Source organism: Fragaria vesca, linkage group LG4, assembly GCF_000184155.1.
Source record: "Fragaria vesca subsp. vesca linkage group LG4, FraVesHawaii_1.0, whole genome shotgun sequence".
NCBI lineage: Eukaryota > Viridiplantae > Streptophyta > Magnoliopsida > Rosales > Rosaceae > Fragaria > Fragaria vesca.
The window spans coordinates 22,110,717-22,116,721 of record NC_020494.1 but is presented as its reverse complement, the minus strand read 5'-3'; the positions used below and the strand labels follow the sequence as shown (position 1 = coordinate 22,116,721).

Below are 6,005 nucleotides of genomic sequence, written 5' to 3'. Positions count from 1 at the left end.
CTAATGTTCGTATTGTATTTTTTTATTTATTTCTGCAAGCATGTTGTGAGAATCATCTGCCACTATTACTTTTATGAAGGTTAGTTGCTGAAACTTATTTTGTGTAAGAAATTTATTTCAAATACCTTCTGTATATGCAGGACATCTGGGACTCCATAGAGAATGATTATTTTTGTGTACAAGGTTACCTAGATGTTTTCAAGTAGGTATTACTTTCTCATATTATCCACTTTCTGATATCATGTATAATGATTGTTCTTGCCTTGGTCTTATTTGTTTGAATAACACAAGTCTTTATTTGGTATTTGTAAATATTCACCAAATATGTATATGGAGCCCTTAAATATACAAAGCAAAGCCCTTTATCAAGAAATGTCCAAAATATCTATTCTTATTCTGTTAATCTATTGTATTAGATGAACTCTGGCTTGGCCCTTCACACCTACCATCAGAGGTCTGGAATTTTGTTAGTTTCTTTTTCTCAACACTGAAATAGTCAATTATTATGATCAAATATGTGGATAACAACTCTGCATGGCCCTCACTTTTCCCAGGTTTGATAGAAAGAAGTTAAATTTGTGTTAAAGAATAAGACATCAGCTTACTTACACGGGAACACATAGAAAAAATTTGAACACGGCTTAAACCTTTAATGAGGAATTTAACATAGATCTCTGATTACTTACAAAGCCAAAGATTTATCCAGTTACCAAGCATTTCTTGATCCTCAAACTGTTTGGAACTTAACTAATATAGTGAGGCTACTTTAGTACTTTAGTACCATTATGCATCATTATAATCATATTGTTTCTTAATGGATTTGAATTGCTGTTATTTTATTTTTAATTTCTATTGATGTGATTGTTTTATCCTAAGGCAAATTAAAGTTTTAAGCCTGTGCAATCGTTTGCGTCTTCTGTACCGGTTCAGGAAACATCTTTGGCCTGTAATTGAAGGAAGAAAAACTCTGTAGCCCAGAGTTAGAAGGTGAGTGAGTGATTCGATTTCATGTGTTTTCAGTTCAATTGCCTGCTGAATTTGAGTTCACTGCATTTAAGGGAATATGGAAACAAATCAGTGTTAGAAATAGGCAGACCAATGCCTTTTATCACTGAATCTTAATATAATAAGAAAAGAGTTGTCTGAAGTAGTATGTATCATGCCCGTGCCTTCAACAATAGTCGCTTCACACGATTTGTTATTTTTTTTTTTTTTTTTTTTTTTTTTTTTTAAAGTTTGTGTAAAAATGTAGAAAGGATGCCTACTGGTTAAAGTCGTATAGTAACTGGTAGATATTTTTTTTTTTTTTTTTTTTTTTTATAAAAAAATTTGCTTCTGAGAACTCTGCACCAGTAAATGATATTCTTTGCTGTATCAGGTGTTGACATGCACATCTCAAGTTCAAGTTCACTGAAGAGCCAGAGGAACAGCACAGTTGCATGATAGACCAAAGTGCAGTTGCAATAAAAGTCCAGAGGAACAGTCCAATTCTATTTTCTTCAAGTCCGTTTATGTGGACAACACATCTATACCCTTCTTAATCAATGTAATATGCAACACATAATTTTAATGCAATGTTAACCTATTCCATATTTGTTCTACTACGTTAACAACAACAAAGTAACCGCGGCAGCGCGCGAGTTGCTGACTAGTCATAAACAAAAGTTGGATCCAAATATGCTACAGAAACTAAATTTACAATTTATTCTGTTTGTAGAAACTTCACAGTTTTCGCTAGGCAATTTATGGTGCTGATCTATCAATATCAAAGCTGTTGCACAACATATTGCTATCCACTAAATATACTGTAACACAACATTTTGAGAGCTTACTAATCTGTTAAGGAGTTGGCAATGTTGTGAGCTTACTAATCTGTTAAGGAGTTGGCACTCTCCTGATTAGCACCCTGAAGATCTGGGAGATCAGAGCTTGATGGAGAACTTCATCCACCTCTTTCTCTCAACATATTTGAGACAGGGCTGCATCACAAGGCCAATCACTAAAGCAATAAGGCTCACAACAACAACCTTGCGCTTAGAAAGAGCCAACACTACTCCAATTAGTAGGGTTGGTGGGGTGCACAAAAGAACAGCTCCAACTGTTCCAATAGGAATCTTGTAAGGCCGAGACGCAGCTGGGTATTTCATTCGTAATCGTATAAATGCTATGAACTCCAAAATCATTCCAACACAGTACAAGAAGTTTTCTGCAGCTACAATCTCTAGAAAGCTTAGCCAAGATAACAAAAGGACTCCAGAAGCTGAGAACAAAATGCCAATGACTGGGGTTCCATAACGAGACCGCTTACCAAAACACTCAGGCAGCATCCCTCTTTCTGCCATCCCTAGAAGTTGGAAAGAGTCGCTACTCATTTCAGCCACAAACATCCCCATATTTGACATGGCTGCAGCCCCTTGGATCCACCATCTCAACCAAACTCCCCCAACAATTTTTGCAATATCAGAGAAGTAGCCATCAGTCCACAACTCAGGATCAAGTTGAACAGCGCCAGTACCAATTAAAAGGGGGAAGAAATATGCAACAACAACCAAATAAAAAGCATAAAAGAGAGCCCTGGGGAGAGTCTTCTTTGGGTTCTCTACCTCTCCAGCAATTGTACTTATCGAATCCCAATAGTTCAAATTCCAAAAGAGAGTGTTCAAATACAAATTCCAGTTCACATTGTGTAGACTCACCACTAACCATCTTGAAGGCTTCAACTTAGGAATTGCCACAAGTCCCATAACCACAAAAGGAATGAACGAGAAAATCCCTAAAAATATAGCAACCCATCCGACAATGGTTAAACCCCTATAGTTTAAGTAAGTGAGAAGCAATGTCAAAGCTACCACTGCTTCGATTCTTGGAACTCCATAGCCTAAAGCTGGTATGGCTGACTTCAAGTAGTCCAAAAACAGAACAGGGTACAAAGCATTATCAATGACTCCACTTAACCATTTCACCCATCCTACTTGGAACCCCCAATATGGACCCAGGGCTGAAGAAACCCAAACCACATAACCCCCATTCACAGGGAACATGGTACCCATCTCTGCAGTAATCAAGGCCTCAGGAACACTCCAAATGAATGGAAACACCAAGAATCCGATTAGTGCTAGAAGGGGACCGGCAGCCCTGACAATGTCCTCAACACCAATTGGACCGCCAGATACCTCATAGAAGATGAGGAAGACAAGGGGGAGGACTGAGACTTTCTTGAAGTCATTTACCCTAGGGGAACTTGCTTCACCAACTCTAACATATTGGGGATCGTTGTACTCTCCCATTTCAATAAAGCCTTCCATAGTTGTTGTGGTCCTCGGTTCCTGCATTCAGCATCAAGTTTTCAATTTTACAAGGGTTTTCTTTTGGTGTCAATTTAAACAAGGCATTTATATAGCACCTCAAAGTAAACCTATTCTTACAAACCAGCAAAGTCCATATTTTTACATCTACCTAACCTATGATCAGGCTGATCAGCAATATTGTAAATAAGGGGTTTTCGATTTAGAGAAAGAAATTAATCAGCATGAAAATAACAAATTGGGCACTCACAATTTCATGATTCACCAACAAAAATGTATACATAAATAGTAATCATTCAGAAAAAATACACTAAAAGATGAACTAATTGTTAGACACTAATAAAAACAGAAAGCTTCAGCAGTAGAGATAGGTCTGTTGCAATGGGCAATAAAGTTCGATGCTTCAATGAAACTAGGAGTTAACTAAGCAATAGAGTTACAATTAGAATAAGCTGGAGAGAAGTTAGATAATATGGAAATGGACAAACCAGGAACAGATTGCAGCAACTCTTGTTTGATGATATAGATAGGGTACTGAAATTTTCACACCCGTTTTCACAAACCACACACCCCATGTGTTGATTTGACCAAACCACCCTTAAATTTCTTTGTGCTACCTTTTCATTCCTTTCAATCCACACAGCAAAGACCGTATCTTTAATAATATCTTTAATAATGAACAACGACCAATAATGTTATATATGTATTGAAGCCAATATATACCATACCTGGACTTGATGATGATGATGTCTATGAGTAGACTCTGTTGACCGTGAGGTATCAGAAGACGGAGCTACGGAGTTGCCGTCACTAGCACCGTCGTGTTGCTCTCTTCCATCTTGGACACTATCCGATGAACCTTCCATGCTTCACAGAGAGAGAGAGAATGAATTCTTATATTAATTTGCAGAGGGATAAAGAAGAGATCTTGTGAATGTAGCGTGACTAATAGTTTGTTTTCACTAAAATCCGTGTGAGATAGTCTTATTTCCTTGTACATTTTCCTGGACACTTTCCTCAACACCAATTGGACCGCCAGATACCTCATAAAAGATGATGAAGACAAGGGGGAGGACTGAGACTTTCTTGAAGTCATTTACCCTAGGGGAATTTGCTTCACTAACTCCAACATATTCGGGATTGTTGTACTCTCCCATTTCAATGGAGCCTTCCCTAGTTGTTGTGGTCCTCGGTTTCTGCATTCAGCATCAAGTTTTCAACTTTACAAGAGTTTCTTTTGGTGTCAATTTAAACAAGGGATTTATATAGCACATGAAAGTAAACCTTTTACAAATCAGCCAAGTCCATATTTTTACATCTACCTTACCTATTATCAGGCTGATCAACAATATTGTAATAAGGAGTTTTCGATTTAGAGAAATTAATCAGCATCAAAATAACAAATTGGGCACTCACAAGTTCATGATTTACCAACAAAAATGTATACATAAATAGTAATCATTCAGAAAAAATACACTAAAAGATGAACTAAGAAACACAAAAAGCTTCAGCAGTAGAGATGGGTCTGTTGCAATGGGCAATAACGTTCGATGCTTCAATGAAACTCGGAGTTAACTAAGCAATAGAGTTACAATTAGAATAAGCTGGAGAGAAGTTAGATAATATGGAAATGGACAAATCAGGAACAGATCGCAGCAACTCTAGTTTGATGATGTAGATAATACCCTCCATTACAAAACATAGGAAGTTTGAAATTTCAGCTCAGTGGCTCAAAAAGGGAGAGACGATGTGTCAGTAGTGCAAGTGAGCTTCAGCCTTCAAGCCTACGCTTGAAGCTGAGCTACTTCAAACTGCAAACCGCAACATCGTTGAATCGTTTTAATTCTGGAAAGTGAAATTTTTACTCCACGTGCCTTATACAGGCTCCTTTCCTATTTAACACAAAAAAAAAAAAAAAAAAAACCAGATTTTCAACTTTAAAAAAATATTCATATCATAGACAAAAAACCTTAACAAATAGCCGAGGTTAAGATTTTCCAAACTCTAAAGACTAGTTTTCTTCTAGCTTGGGTCTTGATTTGTTTGTTATTTTTGATCAGATGGTCAAAGTCACATCTAACATTTTTAAATGCGTCTTTTTGTAGGGTACACTCTAATCACTGAATTATTTTGAGAAGTGATTAGTTTTATTCTGTTTTTTCTTTAGCATCATATTGTTGGAAAAATTGTCATTGGGGTTTATTTTGTACTAATTGCATGATAGGTTTACCCATGTAATTTTGTGATATAAGACATGTCATAGGTGAGGTCATAGCAGGTGAAGAGATATGGCGGAGGAGAGAGAGATAAGAGACGATAAGGAGAGACGAGGGTGAACTCAACTAAACCACACACCCCATGTGTTGATTTTACCAAACCACCCTTATATTTCTTTGTGCTACCTTTCCTTTCCTTTCAATCCACACATCAAAGATCGTATCTTTAATAATGAACAACGACCAATAATGTTATATATGTATTGAAGCCAATATATACCGTACTTGGTCTTGATGATGATGCCGATGAGTAGTCTCTGTTGACCGTGAGGTATCAGAAGACAGAGCTACGAAGTTGCCGTCACTAGCACCACCATGTTGCCATCTTGGACACCATCCGATGAACCTTCCATGCTTGAGAGAGAGAGAGAGAGAGAGAGAGAGAGAGAGAGAGAGAGAGAGAGAGAGAGAGAGAGAGAGAGAG

At 37.3% G+C, this 6,005-nt stretch overlaps 1 pseudogene across 1 annotated transcript; it reads right to left on the bottom strand.

Moving 5' to 3' along the window:
* Window positions 1-1,867: 1,867 nt before the first annotated feature.
* Window positions 1,868-3,287, bottom strand: LOC101309830 (annotated as a pseudogene). Its single transcript, XR_184596.1, has one exon. The product of XR_184596.1 is annotated as a probable polyamine transporter At1g31830-like (transcript).
* Window positions 3,288-6,005: the final 2,718 nt, after the last annotated feature.